The sequence below is a fragment of the Triticum urartu genome, chromosome 2A, assembly GCF_056163025.1.
Source record: "Triticum urartu cultivar PI428250 chromosome 2A, HENAU_Tu73, whole genome shotgun sequence".
In the NCBI taxonomy this organism is placed as follows: domain Eukaryota; kingdom Viridiplantae; phylum Streptophyta; class Magnoliopsida; order Poales; family Poaceae; genus Triticum; species Triticum urartu.
Genome location: NC_141874.1, coordinates 417,475,573 through 417,499,181, shown reverse-complemented (window position 1 = coordinate 417,499,181; position 23,609 = coordinate 417,475,573). Strand labels below are relative to the sequence as shown.

Below are 23,609 nucleotides of genomic sequence, written 5' to 3'. Positions count from 1 at the left end.
CATTAATCCTATATCTGACTTTTCTCCCACTTTATTTTTCGATGGAAACTGAGTTTTCTCCCAGTACTTTTCCCTAGAACCAACTCAACTGTCCCACGTCTAGCCTAAAAAAATACCCCACGTCCTATTAACTCATCAAATTAAAATGATATTTTATTTCGTAAGTTGAAAGTTCTTACAAAATAATAATAATAATAATTGTTTATATATAACTTGGCAAGTTAACTCCTAGTGATTGCGTACATAAGCTTGCAAAGATTTTACTAACCAATGCAGTAATATACGTGCAATCATGTGTTTATGTTTTTATAACATTTCTCTGTCCAGCACAACATGATATTTTCACCTAGCCCAGCCAGTCCGTAGATTTCAAGAAAAATGCAAATGGGCTTTAAATTCTACCATATATATAAACGGGCTGCATAGATGCTACATCATTGTTTCACCCAGCCCACCAAATGGACCAAAAAAACAAATGGATTGGCTGGCATGTGGGCCAGTAGGTCGAAGCCTCACAAGGCGTTGGATTTACATCCAACGACCGACATTCTTTTTCAATCTCTCGTCTTCTCCCAGCGCTGCCGGGACCGCCTGCTCCAGCCTCCGGCATCCAGCGGTGTTCTTTTGTGCGCCTCAGTGAAACACTACCCCGCCGATGGCTAGGCCATCCCTCCACTCCGCACCTCCTGTTATTCTCTGCCGAGTGTAGGCCCACCCCGCACCCGGACCAGTCAAGTTTCCCACTCCTCTCCGTCTGCGACTCCACTGTCGCGTCTTCCCCATCTCCAAGTCGTTCCAGTCTAGGGCCTCGCCGTCGTCCATCGCCTCTCTACGCTTGGTGCGGTGTGGTTAACAAACGAGAGTCATTGGAAGAGGACTGTACTTGGAGAGCCTGACGGCTGGGACCCACGAGGTCCATGGTCGCACGCAAGGAAAGTTCCTCCTTATTAAGATGTTTCCTCCCCCTGTCAGCTGGGACCCAACGGCTGTATCTTCGCACAGAAGGAAGTGCCTCCTTGTTATGCGAAAAAAATCATTCCTCCCGATGACAGCTAGGACCCGGCAGATTTGGTGGCTGACTTGTTGGCCTACTAAGCAGACATGTACGCAGGGCTTTGTCAACTTAATCAACAAATGATTCTAGCAGCCGTACCGTTGGATGTTAATCCAACAGCCATGCTCCTTCTTCAACCTCTGTTCTTGCTCCTGTCTCCCGTGGGCGGCAGTGCTCTCGCGCACCCGAACCCGTCAAGTTTCCCACTCCTCTCCATCTGCGACTCCACTGCCGCGTCTTCCCCATCTCTGGGTCATTCTAGTCTGGGGCCTCGCCCTCGTCCACCGGCATTGGTGCGCTCGGCACGGTGTGGTCAACATGGTCAACAACCGAGAGTCATCGTAAGATGACTGTACGTGAGAGGCTGACAGTGGGGATGCACCACGCCCATGGACGCATGCATGCAACTACATCCTTTTTACCCTAAAAAAATAATGTTTTCTCCCCCTAACTATTGGGACCCACCAACTACATCTTCACACGCAAGGAAGTGCGTCCATATTACAGGCAAAAAAAAATGATTTGCCCCCCTGAGTGTTGGGACCCACCAGCTCCATCTTCGCACGCAAGGAAGTGCCTGACAGTCGGGACCTACCTGGTCGAAGCATATGTAGCGTTGTCATTCTGGTCGCGAACGTGTACGTACATACGATCGGTCTATCTGCAGGCTGCAGTGATGAACCGTGGCCTTGTAAGGAAGGGCACGTGTCGTAGTAGAGGCGCCCACATGTCATAGTAGAGGCGCGCACGTAGCATGTACACGTACGTACAACGGCCATGTTGCAAGAAAGTAAATACGGCCACGTACGTACATACGGGCAGGGTCTTGAACGCCTACTCGCACATACGTACGGCCAGAGCTCGTGTACATGGCTGGGTTGGAACGGAGAAACTGTGTCGTCGTTGTTTTCATCAGGAGCCAACCGGCTTGGATGGAACAGGTGATGGAAACGAGGCCTGGCGTGCCACAGAACAGAGAAAACGGCCTTGTATTCGACTGGCCATGGTCGAAACGGGATCTTGTTCATCGGGAGGGGTCTGGCATACCGCAAAACGGAGGAAACGGACCTCATACGGTGGAAATGGGGTCTAGTTGATTAGGTGGGGTGTGGCGTACTGCAAAACGGAGGAAACAGACTTGTGTTGGAGCGCTACGGTCGAAACAGGGGTCCTGTTCATCGGGAGGGGTGTGGCGTGCCGCAAAACGGGACTCCACGGGATATTGTTCATCTCCACCGTCGACCTCCTCCAGCCTCCACGGGCTATTGTTCATCCACCGTCGACCTCCTCCAGCCTCCACCTACGACTGTTCATCCATGGGTTCCTGTTCATCCAGCCTCCACCGCGCGCTCCTCCTCCGGCTACTGTTCAACCATCCCTCTTCAAGGGGTCCTGTTCAACCACCCCTCCACGAGCTACTGTTCATCTAGCCCTCCACTGGCTACTGTTCAACCATCCCTCCACGGGGTCCTGTTCATCCAGCCCTCCACGGGGTCCTGTTCATCCACCGACTCGATCGATTGGGGTACCGTTCATCCAACGGCAACTGCCTCTACTACCATGGGGTCATGTTCATCCAACCCCCACAGGGAACTGTTCATCCAAACCCCCTCAACAACGCTCATTGTTCATCCAGAGGCAGCATCGATCCGCTTCAGTTACTAGCAGTAGCGAAGGAATCACACCCGGGTTCAGTTAACAGCAAGGGATCGATCGATCGCTCGGGTTCAGTAATGCGTAGCCTGCAATGCAATCACTCTGGTTCAGTTAGAGCCCAATGCCTAGTAGACACGCGCGTATGTACGAGAGAAACACGCATCGTTCGGCCCCCGACCACCCACTGTAACCGGGAACTCCCCGATATTTTCCTCGCCCTCACTTCTACCATGGTTTTTTCCGTCATGGACGGCCCAAAGGATGTCATGCAGCTGCGTCTCCTGCCCGCCCAAGACGAAAAGCCAATTTTATGTCATGATTTTTTGTCATAGAAGTAGGACCCCACCACATCTATGATGATACCGGGTTTTGTCACAATTATCGTCATAGAAGTGTCATAAGTATGACAGAAAAAAATTTAGTTCGGCCCAAAATGTGATGGATGTGTCTTTTTTTGTAGTGATATGCGTGAGAGTTTGATCCATAGCCAACAAATATGCCCTCAATTGTTTTGTATTGAAATTTTCCTAACAGTTTTCTTTTGTTGAGGATGAAACATTTGCACCCAAATACACGAAAGTACTTGACATTTGGCTTGTTCCCAGTTAGGAGCTCGTATGGAGTCTTTTCCAATATTGTGCGGAGGAAGAGACGGTTTGATGCATGGAATGCGGTGTTGACAGCCTCGGCCCAAAAACTATGTGGCGACTTGTATTCATCCAACATGGACCTTGCCATCTCCACAAGTGTACGGTTCTTCCTTTCGGCTACACCATTTTGCTGAGTAGTGTATGGAGCTGAATATTGATGCTCAATCCCTTCATCACTAAGAAATTCTTCCAAGGTGTAGTTCTTGAACTTAGAGCCATTATCACTTCTTATTGCCAAGATTTCTTTGTCAAACTTGCATTGTGCTTGCTTGGCAAAATCAATGAAGGTGATCTTCGTCTCACCCTTGGACTTGAGGAAAAACACCCATGTATATCTTGAGTAATCATCAACAATGACAAGCCCATACCTTTGTTTATCTTCTCTCTTCTCATAAGGGCAATCGTTGGAGAAGTGATTGGTTTCTTCATAGTTGTAGCATTTTCTCACTTTGTTCTTCCGGAATCTCCCCTTGAATTTTCCCACACTAAACTTCTTGACAAAGAGAGCAATGTCTTCATATGAAGGACTCTCATCGGAGTCAATCTCATCACCATCTTCATCCTCATCAACTTCCTCTTCTTCACTTTTCTCTTCTTCATATACATGCTTGGCCTTCAATGCAAGATTGATTTTTGATGTTGAGGTACCATGCATGGCAAGATGTTTTGTAGCATTTGCCTTTGACTCTTCAAATAGTTGGAAGGTGGATATGATGACATGCGGAGTCATTTACTTGAATCCATGGTGGTGTCTTATGTCCCACACCATTTGATGATGATATGGAGCAAGAGCATGAAGCAACTTGTCCACGAGAAATTGCTTAGTCAAGTTGAATCCGTCTTGTGTCTTGTCACACTCACAAGACTCAATGTCAGCGGTGAGAGTCATGAGACGCTCAAGGAGTTGCTTGGGAGATTCACCTTTCTCCATAAATTTTTTTTGCAATTGACCCTTGGCAATTTCATATTGAGCAAGCTGAAGAGTGGAGGTACCGGTCTTGGTCCTCACAATTCTATCCCATAATTCCTTGGCACTTGTGATATGTATGTATGGTCTCCTTTGATTGTCAATCATACCTCTCCTTATGCACATGGTTGTTGTGTCATTGAGATTCTTGTCATATACCTCTCTTGGAGTAAGACTCTTCGGGTCAACAGCTTGGTAGGAATACTCCAAGATCACCAACATCTCATCATTTCCATATCAAAGATGATCCTGCGTAGCAACTCTCCACAAAGCAAAATCGGTAGTGTCATCAAGTAAAGGAGGTTTGCCTTGAGGGTTATACTTTGGTTTCTCTATTGGAGGTCTTACATAAAGCCAAGGAACACTGGAGTATTCATTACTAGGAGGTTGCCGGCCAAGTGAAGGAGTAGGCATAGCTGGCCTCGAGGCCGCACCACCAGAAAGTGGTGCAAGCATCGTGGTTAGTGTGCCTAGTCTCATTTGGACCAAGGCCTCAAGAGAAGCATCATGCTCCTCCTTTTTCTTAGCAAGCGCCTGTTCCAGATCCTCAGAAGTAAAGGAATTGACTTCCGTGGAAGCCGTGCCCGTATTCTTTGGTTCCGCAACAAGGGGAGTACCATCGGGGTTCATCTTGCTCTAGGGTGGTTAAGCCACAAGAATAGAGCACGAGGCTCTGATACCAATTGAAAGGATCAAGATGGACCTAGAGGGGGTGAATAGGTACAATTACAAATTTTAATTATTACTTAGTAATTTTAGGCAATAATGCGAAATATGAAAGTGAGCCTAACAATTGCAAGTATGATGCTAAGAGCTAAGTAAGGTAAACAAGTAACACAACTATGTGAGTAAGCAAGCACAATATGATATAAGTAGGGCCTAAGAGACAAGTAACCACAAGTAGGAAGTTAGGGTTAGGGATAACCGCAACATCGAGAGACGAGGATGTATGCGGATGTTAACTTCCTTGGAGGGAAGCTACTTCACCGTTAGAGAGGTGGATGTTACCATGAAGGCACACCAATGCCACAAAGGCTCACCCTATTCTCCCTTTGAGACAACACCACGAAGGTGTTTCTCAACCACTAGTGGCAGACCTTGGGGTGGTCTCCAAACCCTCACAAACTTTCCGGGGGTAATCACAATGGTCGATTCCTCTCCGAAATACTCCTACCGCCTAGAAGTCTCCAACCTCCAAGAGTAACAAGAACGATGGGGAAAAGCTCAAGACTTGCTCAAATCACGATTTCCTTTGGTGTTGTAACACCCCGAGAATCATGCTATAGTAATATCCCCCTAATGGTGGCCATGTCATCGTGATTACTATGCAAATTTCCACTTGTTCAAAAATCAAAGTCAAATTCAAATTTAAATTGCAAGTGAAATTATTATTTCTGGTAACGGTAAAACAAAAATGTTCGATGGGCCGCAAATATTCACTAAGGAATTATCATGTAGAAACGAACATCATTTGACTCACAGATAAATCCCTAGTAACATTTAAGTGGTCCAACATCACTAAAACAAAACTTTTAAATTCAAACACAAACTTAGATAGTTGTTTTCGAGCCCAAACTTTTTTTGTAGTCCAAGAATAACATCTAGTATTTATGTGCCAAGTTTCAACCCTGGCAAAATTTATTTAAGTACACAACTTATATGCAAAACATCTGAGAAAATACAAATCAGAAAAGAAAAGACTCTCTTTCTCTTTAGCCCAACCGCTACTATGCACTGGCCCAGCCCAATGGGGGTCATCCCTTTTCCCTCTACAAGACAGAGATCATGGCACACATCCAACTACCATGGCTGCCGCTGGGCGTGCGTGTCGGCCATCCTGTGATTCATCTGATGGATAAGACGCCATGGACCCCCTTGCGAACCCTAGCTACCTCATCCCCCCATGTGTCACCCTCTTCCTCCCCCGCGTGAGACCGCCGCCACCGTCACCATGGCCGTCGTCGTCTACTTGCTCATTGTCGCCCCCGCCGCCTAGGACCGCGCCAGGAGCCTCGCCGTCGTCCGCCTCGTCCTCTCCGACCACCACCTCGAGCTCGGCGGCACCTCACCGACGGGATCGATGCGTCTTCCTCGCCTACGGCCATCGCTGCCCGGCACCCGATCTACCTCATCAGAGCTCCATCGCCACGCCAGCCGCGCCCTCCGCCTCCCCTTGTGAGCACCACTCCCATTCCCCTCATTCGCCCTCCGATCCGTCGTTGTTTTGCCGTAGCCAAAGGTCGCCGTGGCTGCACGCGCCCGTGGATGTGCTCCCGTGCACCCTGCTAGTCGGCCGCGCCCCCCCTCCGTGTGCGCCTGCCCCATCCTGTGGCTGCCTTCTGTTGCTAACTGCTGCTTGTTGCGCGCGCGCCTGGCCGGCTGCTGCCTTGCCGCTACTGCCGGCACTGCTTCTGATGCTAACGCCGCCGTCGCTCCTAGTGTTGCTGCTTCTTAGCTTACTGCCGCTGCTAGCTTTGGCCGCCGTGGCCTCTGTGCCCGTGCGTCCGTCACAGCCATGGCCTTTGGCTAATGCACGTTGGGGTCGGCCCCTTTGTTTAGATTAGGTGCTAATCCCCAACTAAAACAAGCTCCTGTTAGACTATTTTAGTTTTGTTTTAGTTGTACCCTAGGACCTGTGGACCCTGCTGATAATTAGAAGGTTAAATCTAATTGAAAATGGCCAAGCCTATGACATGCGGGACCCACTGTTACTATTCACCTGTTTACCAGTCAATTGTTGACTGGGTCAACTAGGCCCACTGCCCCCACCTGTAAGCCACTGTGACTAGTCCATCATGGGTACCCATAGCAACTTACCGTTGTAATTCGGATTAATAATAAATTCAGAAAATTATTAAAACTTTGAAAATTAATATAAAATAAAACCGTAGCTCGGATGGAAAAACTTCATACATGAAAGTTACTCAGAACGACGAGACGAATCCGTATACGCAGCACGTTCGTCCGCCACGCATCCCTAGCATAGCGAACATGCAACTTTCCCTCTTCGGTTCATCTGTCCGATAACGCGAAACACCGGGAATACTTTCCCGGATGTTTTCCCCCTTCACCGGTACCACCTCGTACCGCGTTAGGGCACACCTAGCATCACGCTTTGTCTTGTCGTGCATCTGTTTGCTTGATATTTATTGTTTCTTCCCCCCTCCTCTCTCGCTAGACACCGAGACCGACGCTGCTGCTACCCAGTATGACTACGGAGTTGACGACCCCTCTCTCTTGCCAGAGCAATCAGGCAAGCCCCCCCTTTGATCACGAGATATCGCCTATTCTTCTATCTACTGCTTGCATTAGAGTAGTGTAGCATGTTACTGCTTTTCGTTAATCCTATTCTGCTGCATAGCCTGTCATTGTTGCTACAGTTGTTGATACCTTACCTGCAATCCAAAATGCTTAGTATAGGATGCTAGTTTATCATCAATGGCCTTACACACTTGTCCGTCTGCCATGCTATACTACTGGGCCGTGATCACTTCGGGAGGTGATCACGGGTACAAATACTATATACTTTTACATACTTAGGTTACTATTCGGAGATGGGGGCTGAAGGGGCAGGTGGTTTCATCCAGGTAGTGGTGGGCCTGAGTTCCCAAAGGCCCCTGACGGTTACTTTGTGGCGGAGCGACAGGGCAGGTTGAGACCACCTAGGAGAGAGGTGGGCCTGGCCCTGGTCGGCGTCCGTGGTTATTTCAGAATAACACGCTTAACGAGATCTTGGTATTTGATCTGAGTCTGGCTACTGGCCTATACGCACTAACCATCTACGCGGGGACAGTTATGGGCACTCGACGTCGTGGTATCAGCCGAAGCCTTCGTGACGTCAGCGACTGAGCGGCGCGCGTCGGGTTGGACCGCGTAACGCAACTTCCTTTGTAATGGAGGTTGCTAGGTCTGCTCTCCGCCCGCGTACGCAACGTGCAGATGTGCAATGGACGATGGGCCCAGACCCTTGTGCCATAGGATTTAGATCGGCGTGCTGACCTCTCTGTTGTGCCTATGTAGGGCTGCGACGTGTTGATCTTCCGAGGCGGGGCATGACCCAGGAAAGTGTGTCCGTCCAAATGGGATCGAGCGTGTTGGGTTATGTGGTGCACCCCTGCAGGGAAGTTAATCTATTCGAATAGCCGTGATCTTCGGTAACCGGACGACTTGGAGTTGTACCTTGACTTTATGACAACTAGAACCGGATACTTAATAAAACACACCCTTCCAAGTGCCAGATACAACCGGTGATCGCTCTCTCACAGGGCGACGAGGGAGGATCATCGGTTAGGATTATGCTACACAATGCTACTTGGTGAACTTACCATCTACTCTCTTCTACATTCTGCAAGATGGAGGTGGCCAGAAGCGTAGTCTTCGATAGGACTAGCTATCCCCCTCTTATTCCGGCATTCTGCAGTTCAGTCCACATATGATACCCTTATTCCATTTGATACCAATGCATACATATGTATTGTAGCTTCATGCTTGCGAGTACTTTGGATGAGTACTCATGGTTGCTTTGCTCCCTCTTTTCCCCCTTTCTATACTCGATTGCTGCGACCAGACGTTGGAGCCCAGGGGCCAGACGCCACTGTCGATGACGACTACTACTACTCGGGAGGTGCCTACTACTACGTGCAGCCCGCCGCCGACGACCAGGAGTAGTTTAGGAGGATCCCAGGCAGGAGGCATGCGCCTCTTTCGATCTGTATCCCAGTTGGTGCTAGCCTTCTTAAGGCAAACTTGTTTACTTATGTCTGTACTCAGATATTGTTGCTTCCGCTGACTCGTCTATGATCGAACTCTTGTATTCGAGCCCTTGAGGCCCCTGGCTTGTAATATGATGCTTGTATGACTTATTTTAATTGTAGAGTTGTGTTGTGATATCTTCCCGTGAGTCCCTGATCTTGATCGTACACGTTTGCGTGTATGATTAGTGAATCGGGGGCATCACAAGTTGGTATCAGAGCAGACTGCCTGTAGGAATCCCCCTTCCACACTCCTTGCCAAAGTTGAGTCTAGTCGATGAAAACTGTTTTACTAACATGGCTGTGCGTCCCATGGGCCCACGTCGCCATTGGGTGGTATTAGAATCTTTGGCTCCTCATATATACTCTGGGACTCTGATCTCTCTCCTATTCGGGTTAAATGGTTTTACTAAATCTGACTCTAGGTTCTCGTAACTACTTCCTCCCGGAGAGCCCCTTATTACAGAGGATCACCTGCTGCGCCAGAAGATTCCGAAGATACTCTTTGATGTTCTCCCGAGACCCTGGTGCCCTTTGCCATTGCCATCCCTACCACCGATAAATCGTTATGAATAACTACCTGCAATTGTCGTTCATACCTTCATCCCCAATTGCTCTTGTTATTACAAGATTTCCTGAAACATTCCAATATCTCGAGAATCCATTATGCCTGCTGCCTTGTAGCTCCATTTCTACTTTAATACATATACGGATAATTGCTTGCACTTGCCGAGTATCCGCTCATCCCTAGTTGTTCATGTGTTTCACAAAAGTCCTCGAAATACCATTCGATTTTCTAGAAATCCTGAGCAGCCCATTGCTCTGGATTTCCTTGCCTTCCTGTATTATGGTTAATCCCAGAAGTCTCGTAGCCTTATTGGCATCCCTTGTCATTATCATTTTGAGTCCATTGGTTCAATAAGTTGCGAATGCTCGCAATCCTTAATCAGATCCTAGAATTCATCCTTCTGGCTCAGACGCCATTTTAAACATGAGCTGGATCTCGACCAATCAAATTTTGCCATCGATTGTAACTCTAAGGCTATTCAACTTATCCATCCCTAATCAGAGCATTACTTATGATCCCTTGTCTTGGAATTGATAATTCATTTGCATTTGAGCTTTGAGTTAGTCAGTTGTTTCTATAAAATGATCTGCATGCATTCCTTCTTCCTCTGGTTGAGTATCGATGCTCACACTAGATCCCTTGTGGACCACCAGATCCTTTGTTGGATTTTATCCGACAGCGTCCTTCATATCCTATAAGCTTGTGAGCCTTTCCTCAGATACATAATGCCTTTGGTAAATTGTATCATCTGCTTTCTCTAGTGTGCTCTACTATCGAGCTTATGTTATTTATTCCTGAAATTGTGGTATATGCTCCTAAGATGCCTTGATGGGTTGAAGCTATGACTTCCCCAAACCGTATGAACCCGAAAGTTTTCGTGAGTCATACTCTTCTGTTGTTTCGCCAGATAAAATTTCTACACTACAGCCTCATCAAAAGAGAGAAGTAAAATGAAAGGTTATGCATTGAAGAAGTGGGAGACGACCTTGAGCCTTTGCGTTCATGCCCATGGACCCGATGTGGAACTCATCATCGAAGCTTCTTGAAAATGATAATAATCCCCTTGTTATAAGTTCGTCCTGTATCTATGTTTGGTCCTTTGCAATCAAGGTTCCGACCATATTCTCCCCTTAATACCATTTCTCGGACAAGTTGGAGTACTTGTATTGTGCAGATCATTGCACCTGTCCAACCTTTACTTTGATCTAATGTCGAGTATTACACTATGATATCTTGATAATGTTATGGGACTGCATAACTTATTATGGGTTCTTCATTAACTGTTATTTCTCACCGATTCCAATTTTTTTGGGTTCTGGGTTGTCATCAACCGAGAACACCGATATGTGAACCGATTCCGCATTTCGGTTCGATAACCCTAATTAATTTTTGTTGCTTATGAGTTTAATAATCCTTCAAATCATTCCTAGTCTGATCGGCTATACCATTATTGGGCTAATTTTTAACTGTGCTACCTGGTCCTTCTTCATGGAGCACAAATTTCGACAGTGAGCTAATCTTACGTCGATCTTCCTGGTCATATCATTTCTCCTTGAATAGCAAACTTGATTTCGAGTTTGTTTCATACCCATGGTTCTGATAACTTTTGCTTCACCCTTCCTTTTGCTTGATGTCATCGATGATTGATTATATCCTCGTGAAACCCCCTCGACAAGTGTATCGTGATGATCATCAACATTTTGACCCTTTCCGGGATATCTATCGAATTCTTGATGAGAAATACCATCCTTGCCCCTCAATGATTTGTGTTATCATCGGCATCTTTATTGCCCTCCCTCCAACACAAACTTGTTCATTTTTCGTGTAGTACCTTGAGTTCCTTGCTATCCAGCTTATGTTATGTTCTACCTTGGAGTATTGCCAACTTTTACGTCAAGGAGATTATGAGAATTGCTCCACCCCTTAAAAATTCTTGAAATAGTGATACTTCTCACCATCACCATTCTTTGTTGGTTCCCGTGTTGATTCTAACCGGGATACCAACAAGTGAACGGTGCTGTTTGGATTCCTTCCTTCTAGCAACCCTATTTCTTTGAAGTTAATGGTTGACATTTCATTCTTAGACCATTGGTTATCGAATCACCATTATAACATCGGTCATGCTACCTACGCCCATGTTTCGGGGGCACCTTTCAAACAATGTTTAATTGTGAATGTTTTCCTCGAGCATAACTCATTATATCATTTGATCTGACAAATGTTATCTCCTTGTTCACATAATTGTGGGAATCCATCTTTTTGGAAATCTTGAGGATTGTCGCTGAAACCCTCAGCCACCCCTCGTTCTCTCCTTGGTTTAATGATGAACTCCTGTTTCGGAACTCTCTTCCATAGTTCGTTCCCCGAGAGTCTTACGATGTCACCTTGTTAATTTGTGTCGCACCTTTTCTTCTCAGGCATCCTGAGCCTGAGGTATCCCAACACCAATCAGATCTGAATCTCAGTCAGAGATAATGGCTGGAACATATTTGCAAGAGTTTTAACATTGGTCTTTAAATGTCCCAGTAAGGTGATGTCATGCCTAGCACCCCTGGCCGGAGGACCTATTGTTATAGTTCTCTCTTTTTAGCAAAGTTAACCATTCTTCTGTGAGGAAATTTTAAGACTTATTCTATAAGTTGTTCCTGATGAATCATTTGTATATCCAAGGTCCGACCTTGCTTGAAGACCATGTTAATGCTATCTCGAAGCATGTCAGTGGTACTCTGATTTTCAATAAAAACACTGGGAGCACAAATGCTAAATTTTCCTTATCAATTATCCAAACACCGTTGTATGGGTAATGTCATGAAATTTCTCGCCCATTCCTAAATGGTTTTCTACTTTATATCCTGACATGGATATCATGCTCTGCTTGTCCTTGGGAAGGATATACCCCTGAAATATGTGTTTAAACACATTTTCCTTTCCATTGTTCTGTTTAATCTGATAATCACATTTTCCTTTTCATTGTTTGGTTTAACCTTTCTTGTGATCAATATGATCTAAGCAGTTATAGTCTACTACCTATGTAAACACCTCAGTGTACATTCATGTCGGTAAGACCCTGTTACTATTGTTGATGACATTCCGATAACCACCGATGGACGAGAACTTTACCTATTGGTCCGCCTCGTTCAAACGAGCAGGAGAATAGTTCTCTTCATCCCTCGCCCTTGGTATCGATGTTGCTGCCGACATAACTGACAGGCTACCCTCTGACATGCCTTTCTATCGTGATCGTGCAAGATGTCGGCCCCCTTTCTACTTTAAACCACATGGTGGACCCATAACCCACAGTTCCACAGGATTGAAACCTGACTCTCCTGTTCAACCCTGTTTCTAATGGTTATTCCTCACGCTTGGCTTCGTATTTAATTCACGTGCCACCTTCCTAGTGCTCTTTTCTGGTATCAGACGCCATACATATTCCATTGTTCTGAACCCCTCTCTCACTCCGTTTCAGGCATCAAACGTTTGCCTACCCGCTTGAAAATTCTCATGCCTATTATTATTTCTCTCGATGCATTTTCTGAGTTCCAACTCGAGAGATACTAATATGTTCATTCATGGGTTAAGCCCGGATGAATACCCTCTTAGCATTCTATCGTTGCCGAGCTGCCCTTACCTATTCATAAGTACGATGAAGACCCCGAAGAAAGGACGACAACTTCATCATGTTGCATTGATGCATAGGAATGAAGACATCGACGCTATGGGTCGACCTCTTCGAGAAGGGAAACCAAGACCGAGAAGATTCGTTAGAATTTCATAACCAGATCTTTCTCCCTTACTCCACCTCCTAAATCTCGGGACGAGATTTCTTGAAGTGGAGGAGATTTGTAACACCCCGAGAATCATGCTATAGTAATCTCCCCCTAATGGTGGCCATGTCATCGTGATTACTATGCAAATTTCCACTGGTTCAAAAATCAAAGTCAAATTCAAATTTAAATTGCAAGTGAAATTATTATTTCTGGTAACGGTAAAACAAAAATGTTCGATGGGTCGCAAATATTAACCAAGGAATTATCATGTAGAAACGAGCATCATTTGACTCACAGATAAATCCCTAGTAATATTTAAGTGGTCCAACATCACTAAAACAAACCTTTTAAATTCAAACACAAACTTAGATAGTTGTTTTTGAGCCCAAACTTTTTGTGTAGTCCAAGAATAACATCTAGTATTTATGTGCCAAGTTTCAACCCTGGCAAAATTTATTTAAGTACACAACTTATATGCAAAACATCTGAGAAAATACAAATCAGAAAAGAAAAGACTCTCTTTCACTTTAGCCCAACCGCTACTATGCACTGGCCCAGCCCAATGGGGGTCATCCATTTTCCCTGTACGAGACAGAGATCGTGGCACACATCCAACTACCATGGCCGCCGCTGGGCATGCGTGTCGGCCATCTTACGATTCACCTGATGGATAAGACGCCATGGACCCCCTTGCGAACCCTAGCTACCTCATCCCCCCATGCGTCACCCTCTTCCTCCCCCGCGTGAGACCGCCGCCACCGTCACCATGGTCGTCGTCTACGTGCTCACTGTCGCCCCCGCCGCCTAGGACCGCGTCAGGAGCCTCGCCGTCGTCCGCCTCGTCCTCTCCGACCACCACATCGAGCTCGGCGGCACCTCACCGACGGGATCGACGCGTCTTCCTCGCCTACGGCCATCGCTGCCCGGCACCCGATCTACCTCATCGGAGCTCCATCGCCACGCCGGCCACGTCCTCCGCCTCCCCTCGTGAGCACCACTGCCATTCCCCTCGTTCGCCCTCCAATCTGTCGTTATTTTGCCGTAGCCAAAGGTCGCCGTGGCCGCGCGCGCCCGTGGATGTGCTCCCGTGCACCCTGCTAGTCAGCCGCGTCCCCCCCTCCGTGTGCGCCTACCCCATCCCGTGGCTGCCTTCTGTTGCTGACTGCTGCTTGCTGCGCGCGCGCCTGGCCGGCTGCTGCCTTGCCGCTACTGCCGGGACTGCTTCTGATGCTAACGCCATCGTCGCTCCTAGCATTGCTGCTTCTTAGCTTACTGCCACTGCTAGCTTTGGCCGCCGTGGCCTCTGTGCCCGTGCGTGTGTCACAGCCATGGCCTTTGGCTAATGCACGTTGGGGCCGGCCCCTTTGTTTAGATTAGGTGCTAATCCCCTACTAAAACAAGCTCCTGTTAGACTATTTTAGTTTTGTTTTAGTTGTACCCTATGACCTGTGGACCCTGCTGATAATTAGAAGGTTAAATCTAATTGAAAATGGCCAAGCCTATGACATGCGGGACCCACTGTTACTATTCACCTGTTGACCAGTCAATTGTTGACTGGGTCAACTAGGCCCACTGCCCCCACCTGTAAGCCACTGTGACTAGTCCATAACGGGTAGCCATAGCAACTTACTGTTGTAATTCGGATTAATAATAAATTCAGAAAATTATTTAAACTTTGAAAATTAATATAAAATAAACCGTAGTTCGGATGGAAAAACTTCATACATGAAAGTTACTCAGAACGACGAGACGAATCCGGATACGCAACCCGTTCGTCCGCCACGCATCCCTAGCATAGCGAACACGCAACTTTCCCTCTCCGGTTCATCTGTCCGATAACGCGAAACACCGGGAATACTTTCCCGGATGTTTTCCCCCTTCACCGGTACCACCTCATACCGCGTTTGGGCACACCTAGCATCACGCTTTGTCTTGTCATGCATCTGTTTGCTTGATATTTATTATTTCTTCCCCCCTCCTCTCTCGCTAGACACCGAGACCGACGCTGCTGCTACCCAGTACGACTACAGAGTTGACGACCCCTCTCTCTTGCCAGAGCAATCAGGCAAGCCCCCCCTTTGATCACGAGATATCGCCTATTCTTCTCTCTACTGCTTGCATTAGAGTAGTGTAGCATGTTACTGCTTTTCGTTAATCCTATTCTGCTGCATAGCCTGTCATTGTTGCTACAGTTGTTAATACCTTACCTGCAATCCTAAATGCTTAGTATAGGATGTTTGTTTATCATCAGTGGCCTTACACACTTGTCCGTCTGCCATGCTATACTACTGGGCCGTGATCACTTCAGGAGGTGATCACGGGTACAAATACTATATACTTTTACATACTTAGGTTATAGTTCAGAGATGGGGGCTGAAGGGGCAGGTGGTTCCATCCAGGTAGTGGTGGGCCTGAGTTCTCGAAGGCCCCCGACGGTTACTTTGTGGCAGAGTGACAGGGCAGGTTGAGACCACCTAGGAGAGAGGTGGGCCTGGCCCTGGTTGGCGTCCGTGGTTATTTCACAATAACACGCTTAACGAGATCTTGGTATTTGATCTGACTCTGGCTACTGGCCTATAAGCACTAACCATCTACGCGGGGACAGTTATGGGGACTCAACGTCGTGGTATCAGCCGAAGCCTTCGTGGCGTCAGCGACTGAGCGGCGCGCGCTGGGTTGGACCGCGTAACGCAACTTCCTTTGTAATGGAGGTTGCTAGGTCTGCTCTCCGGTCGCGTATGCAACGTGCAGGTGTGCAATGGACGATGGGCCCAGACCCCTGCGCCATAGGATTTAGACCAGCGTGCTGACCTCTCTGTTGTGCCTAGGTAGGGCTGCGACGTGTTGATCTTCCGAGGCCGGTTATGACCCAGGAAAGTGTGTCCGGCCAAATGGGATCGAGCGTGTTGGGTTATGTGGTGCACCCCTGCAGGGAAGTTAATCTATTCGAATAGCCATGATCTTCGGTAACAGGACGACTTGGAGTTGTACCTTGACCTTATGACAACTAGAACCGGATACTTAATAAAACACACCCTTCCAAGTGCCAGATACAACCGGTGATCGCTCTCTCACAGGGCGACGAGGGGAGGATCATCGGTTAGGATTATGCTACACGATGCTACTTGGTGAACTTACCATCTACTCTCTTCTACATTCTGCAAGATGGAGGTGGCCAGAAGCGTAGTCTTCGATAGGACTAGCTATCCCCCTCTTATTTCGGCATTCTGCAGTTCAGTCCACATATGATACCCTTATTCCATTTGATACCAATGCATACATATGTAGTGTAGCTCCATGCTTGCGAGTACTTTGGATGAGTACTCATAGTTGCTTTGCTCCCTCTTTTCCCCCTTTCTATAGTCAATTGCTGCGACCAGACGTTGGAGCCCAGGAGCCAGACGCCACTGTCGATGATGACTACTACTACTCGGGAGGTGCCTACTACTACGTGCAGCCCGCCGCCGACGACCAGGAGTAGTTTAGGAGGATCCCAGGCAGGAGGCATGCGCCTCTTTCGATCTGTATCCCAGTTGGTGCTAGCCTTCTTAAGGCAAACTTGTTTACTTATGTCTGTACTCAGATATTGTTGCTTCCGCTGACTCGTCTATGATCGAGCTCTTGTATTCGAGCCCTCGAGGCCCCTGGCTTGTAATATGATGCTTGTATGACTTATTTTAATTGTAGAGTTGTGTTGTGATATCTTCCCGTGAGTCCCTGATCTTGATCGTACACGTTTGCATGTATGATTAGTGTACGATTGAATCGGGGGCGCCACAGGTGCAAAGAAGGGGAAGGAGTGGATCTATCACTTGGACGGACAACTTCTCTCAATTGCTCTCAAATCCCTTAGAAATCTAAGATTTGGTGTGGAAGAGTGAGAGAGAGAGAGTGAAATGTGTTCTACGGTTTGCTCAAAGTGACTGGTCAACCCTCTCCTGCGGGGGAAGAGTGCTATATATAGCATGGGTGCAAATATGGCCATTGTAGTGTAAGTGACAGGGTAGGCCGGACATCGGGGACAGGGGCCGGACATCCAACCTAGCTTAGTATATGTGAAGTGAAATAGAAAAGAGAGTACAAGACAGAGGGCCGGACATCCGGCGTGATTGTAAGACCCGGACATCTGGCAAGTGACCGGACATCCGGCTAGTTTACAGAATTGAAAACGCTTACTGGATAGCTTGAGCTGGACATCCGGCATGGATGCCCGGAAATCCGGCGAGACTAGAGAGCCCTGACATCTGACATGGAGGGTCGGACATCCGGAAGAAGACACCAGCACATAGTGATCTCTGGATAGCAGGGTCCAGATATCCGGCGTGCGGGCCAGATATCCGTCAGGTGGCCCGGACATCCGGCATGCAGCACGGACATCCGGCAAGGCCAGAGACAGAACAAGCATAAGAATATAGTGATAGATCCAAAGACTTGAGGACGGAGTTTTGTGTCATGAGCAAGTCTTTTACTAACCCTACCGATCCCCTCTTAATAGTGCGGGATCCTATACCCAAGAAAACAAATATGCAATCTTTTGTATACTTCTTCCTTGAGTAAAATCAACTTAGTATGTTCATGATCCGCACACTTTCGATGAACCGGGGACTAACACCTGAGATTCACTTGACAAACATAGTTAGTCCCCTACATGTATATTGTCATCAACATCAAAACTTGATGTAAAGGCATGATTGCACTTTCATCCTCAAACTACGGTCATCACCAGGAAGTGTCCTGACTATTGTCCCTCCGGGCTTGCCGGATCATAACATGTAGTAGGTGACTACAACTTACAATATCAGATCAAGAACACAAATATATTGGGAAAGAATACCGCACGATCAAACCCATCACAAAGCAGCTCTTCCCATGGAAAGTAAATTCGATCTAGTTGGTCTAACTAAACCAAAGATTCGAAGAAGAAATATGAGGCTATAAATAATCATGCATATAAGAGATCAAATAAGACTCAAATAATATTCATGGATATAGATCTGATCATAAACTCAAAGTTCATTGGATACCAACAAACACACTACAAAAAGGGTTACATCAAATAGATCTCCAAGATACCATTGTATTGAGAATCAGAAGAGAGAGAGGAAGCCATCTAGCTACTGCCTACAGACCCTTAGGTCTATGATGAACTACTCACACATCATTGGAGACGCGCCAATGAGGATGATGTACCCCTTCGTGATGGTGTCTAGATTGGATCTCGTGGTTCTTGAACTTGCGGCGGCTGGAATTGTGTTTCATCGACTCCCTTAGGGTTTCTAGAATATTTGGGTATTTATAGGGCGAAGAGGCGGTGCGGGAGGCCACCAAGGTGGGCACAACCCACCTGGGCTCGCCCTGGTGGGTTGTGCTCCCCTTGGAGCCCCCCTCTGGTACTTCTTTGGCCCACTAGATGTCTTCTGGTCCAAAAAAATGTCTAAAAAGTTTCGCTGCGTTTGGACTCTGTTTGGTGCTGATATTTTGAGAAGTAAAAAACAAGCAAAAAACAACAATTGGCACTGGGCACTATGTCAATAGGTTAGTCCCAAAAATGATATAAAGTTGCTATAAAATGATTGTAAAACATCCACGAATGATAATATAACAGCATGGAACAAGCAAAAATTATAGATACGTTGGAGACGTACGTAACAGCATGGAACAAGCAAAAATTATAGATACGTTGGAGACGTACGTATCAGCATCCCCAAGCTTAATTCCTACTCGTCTTCGAGTAGGTAAATGATAAAAATAGAATTTTTGATGTGGAATGCTGCCTAACACGTTCATCACATATTCTTTTCTTTTGTAGCATGGACATTTGGACTTTTATATGGTTCAAAGCAATTGTCTAGTTTTGATATGAAGATTTCAATACTCAAGCATATCAACAAGCAACCATGTCTTTCAAAATATCAACACTAAAGAAAGTTATACCTAGCCCAACATGCTCAATCTTTGATCCATTCATGAATCACACTCGCATATTAGCTACATCCAATGCTCAAGTACGATCATAGTGCCCCTTAGTTGGTGCTTTATAAGAGAAGATGGAGACTCAAATAAAAGAAAAATTGCATAAAGTAAATAGATAGGCCCTTCGCAGAGGGGTGTAGGGATTTGTAGAGGTGCCAGAGCTCAAAGCTTATATTGAGAAATTAAGTTTTTTGAGAAGCATACTTTTCCCGTCAACGAAAATGACCGAGTAATACCCAACACTTTCCATGGTAGATATATCTTAGGTGGTTCCCGAAAAGAAAATAAATTTATTCCTTTTCCACCATTCTTTCACAATCCATGGCTAGCCGTATCCACGGGTGCCTTCCATACCAACACTTTCTAAGAAATTTATTATTTGACAACATAAAGTAAATTTCTTTTTCATTTCGGGACTGGGCATCCCTATTACAGCCGTACTCTCATGCAATGACAAGTTAATAAACACTCATCTTGAGAATAACACATCTAGGATGGAAAATATTGGCCATCCCCTATCGCTTCATGAGCGGTACGAGCACACAAAAAGAAAATTTATTTTGAAAATTAGAGACGGCACATACAAATTTGCTTAGAACGGCACGGGAAACCGCAAATAGGTAGGTATGGTGGACTCATATGGCAAAACTGGGTTTAAAGATTTTGGATGCACAAGTAGTGTTTCTACTTAGTACAAGTGGAGGCTAGCAAATAGATTGAGAAGCAACCAACCAAGAAACGAAAAATCACATAAGCGAGCATTAAGCATAACTAACACCAAATAATGCACCACAAGTAGGATATAATTTCATTGCATAACTATTGATTTTTGTGCTTGCATAGGGAATCACAAACCTGAACACCAATATTCTTACTAAAGCATAATTACTCACCAACATGACTCACATATTACTATCATCATATCTCTAAACTATTTCAAAGAATCAAGTTTATTTTGTCCAATGATCTTCATGAAAGCTCTTATTATATCCTTACTGAATATTCATCACTTTGGGACTACTTTCATATACTGCAATTGCTTTTGACAAGCTCAAACAAATCTAAGTGAAGAACATGAGCATAAAATTTTTCGTCTCTCAAAATAATATAAGTGAAGCATGAGAGAATTTATTTAGAAATCTAATAACTCTCAAATAAATATAAGTGAAGAATGAGAGTACTTCTTCAAAATATTAAAGCACACCATGCTAAAAAAGATATAAGTGAAGCACTAGTGCAATTCCATAGCTCAAAAAATTTAAGTGAAGCATAAAGAGCAATTCTAACAAATCATAGCATAATTTTGGCTCTCTCAAATAGGTGTGTCCAGAAAAGATACTTGTGACAAACTAAAAAGCAAAACAAGCAAAGAATAGTATAATACAAGATGCTCCAAGCAAAACTCATAATATGTGACGAATAAAAATATGGTTCCAAGTAAAATACCAATGGTCATTAGAAGAAACAGGGGATGCCACTCAGGGCATCCCCAAGCTTAGTTGCTTGTTTCTCCTTGAATATTATATTGGGGTGCCATGGGGCATCCCCAAGCTTAGGCTCTTCTTACACCTTATTCCTTCATCCATCATGATCTCACCCAAAACTTGAAAACTTCAATCACACAAAACTTAACAAAACCTTCGTGGGATCCCTTAGTTTAACAAAGCAAATCACCACTCTAAGTACTGTTGCAAACCCGTTCATATTTTATTTTTGCATTATATCTAATGTATTCCAACTTTACAATGGCTTATACCCTCCAATACAAACCATAGATTCATCAAAATAAGCACACAACGCAAAGAAAACAGAATCTGTCAAAAACAGAACGGTCTATAGTAATCTAGAAACTTCGTATAGTTATGCAACTCCATAAAATTCTGAAAATTAGGAAAATGTAGGCAATTTTTATATAAATCTTGTTACAAAAATCAGGATTTTATCGTGCTTCTGTGATTTTACAAAATTCTTCTACTGACGCACAAATTTTCTGTTTTTCAACAAGATCAAATCAACTATCACCCAACATGATCCCAAAGGCTTTACTTGGCACAAACACTAACTAAAAAATAAAAAACACAATCATAACAATAGCATAATTATGAAAACACTCAAGAACAGAAAGAAAAAGGCAAAAATAAAAGTTATTCATTGGGTTGCCTCCCAACACGCGCTATTGTTTTATGCCACTAGCTTGGCATTGGGATTTTATTGATGCTCACATGAAACATAATAACTGAAACATGAAGAGAGCATCATGTAGCATGTTAAAAACACATTTAAGTCTAACATACTTCCCATGAATAGTAATTTTATACGGAAACAAATTATCAAGACAAGAAATATCTAGCATATGCAAGGAAGAAGAAAGAAACAATAACAATCTCAACATAACGAGAGGTAATTTAGTAACATGAAAATTTCTAGAACCATATTTTCCTCTCTCATAGTAATTACACGTAGGATCATAATCAAATTCAACAATATAACTATTGTAGAACATATTCTCTTCATGATCCACATGCATAAAGGTTCTTTAATCTTCCAAGATAGTGGGATTAGCATCAACTAAAGTCATGACCTCTCCAAACCCACTTTTATTAAAAATTTCATAAGATTGAACACTCTCCAAATATGTGGAATTATGTTTACCTAAAGTTGACGCTCTTCCAAACCCGCTTTCAATATTATTGAAAACATTATTATCAATATCATATTCATCATGAGGCTTGAATAAATTTCAAGATCATAAGAAACATTATCACCTCAATCATGATCATTGCAATGAGTAGTAGAAATATCAAAATTAGCATCCCCAAGCATGGGGTTTTGCATATTATTAGCACAATTGACATTGATAGAATTTATAATAACACCACTGCAATCATCCTTTTCTTTCAAGGAGTTATCATGAATCACTTTATAAAAAAATTCGTTTAACACTTCATCACAAGTTTTAGATTCATGAATCTCAAGCAAAACTTCATAAAGACAATCTAGTGCACTCAAATCACTAGCAATTGGTTCATCATAATTGGATCTTTTAAAAAGATTAGCAAGTGGAGGAGGATCCATAACAATAGATTTTTAGCAAGCGAAGATGCAAGCAAATAGAAGGCACATGGCAACATAAGAAAACATAGCAAACAAGAAAACATGCAAAAAGGCAAACGGAAAAGAAGGCAATTTTTTGTGAAGTGGGGGAGATGAAAACGAGAGGCAAATGGCAAATAATGTAAATTGCAAGGAGATGATATTTGTGATTATGAACCTAATAGATGTTGATGATGTCTCCCTGGCAATGGCGTGATAAATTCCATTTGATGTCGCTTGAACTACGTGGGTACTTCCCAAAAGAGGAAGGGATGATGTAACACAGCTACGATAGGTATTTCCCTTAGTTATGAAACCAAGGTATCAATCCAGTAGGAAAATCAAGCACCACTATGTAAACGGTACCTGCACATAAAGAACAAATACTTGCAACCCAACGCTTATAAGGGGTTGTCAATCCCTTTTTCGGGTAATGGCACCAGATATTGTCAAGTTGACGGGATAAAATTGTGATAGATTGGATAAATAGATCTCGATAAAACGCGAAATAAAATAAATAGCAAAAAAGTGCAGCAAGGTATTTTTGGGTTTTTGGAATAATAGATCTGAAAACAAAATCAAATCAAATAAAAATTGATCTCAAAGCAAATATGATAAAGAATAGACCTGGGGGCTGTAGATTTCACTAGTGGCTTCTCTCGAGAAAATAGCATATGGTGGGTAAACAAATTACTGTTGGGCAATTGATAGAAGATCGAATAATTATGACGATATCCATGGCAATGATCAATATGTATGCATCACATCCAAGATTAGTAGACCGACTCTTACCTGCATCTACTGGTATTACTCCACACATCAAACGCTATCCAGAATGCATCTAGTGTATTAAGTTCATGGAAAAATGGAGTAATGCAATAAGAACGATGACATGGTGTAGACGAGATCTAATCATGTAGGAATAGCCCCCATCTTGTTATCCTTAATAGCAATGATACATGCGTGTCTTGCTGCCCTTCTGTCACTGGGAAAGAACACCGCGCGATCGAACCCATCACAAAGCACCTCTTCCCATGGCAAGAAAAATCAATCTAGTTGGCCTAACTAAACCAAAGATTCGAAGAAGAAATACAAGGTTATAAATAAGCATGCATATAAGAGATCAAAGA

The 23,609-nt window shown here is 44.6% G+C and overlaps 1 long non-coding RNA gene across 1 annotated transcript; it reads left to right on the top strand.

Moving 5' to 3' along the window:
- Positions 1 to 14,019: 14,019 nt before the first annotated feature.
- LOC147985317 (uncharacterized) lies at positions 14,020 to 17,115 on the top strand. Its single transcript, XR_015616594.1, has 3 exons — positions 14,020 to 14,400; positions 15,404 to 15,478; positions 16,794 to 17,115. It is a non-coding gene; the product is annotated as an uncharacterized LOC147985317 (long non-coding RNA).
- The last annotated feature ends 6,494 nt before the right edge of the window (positions 17,116 to 23,609 follow it).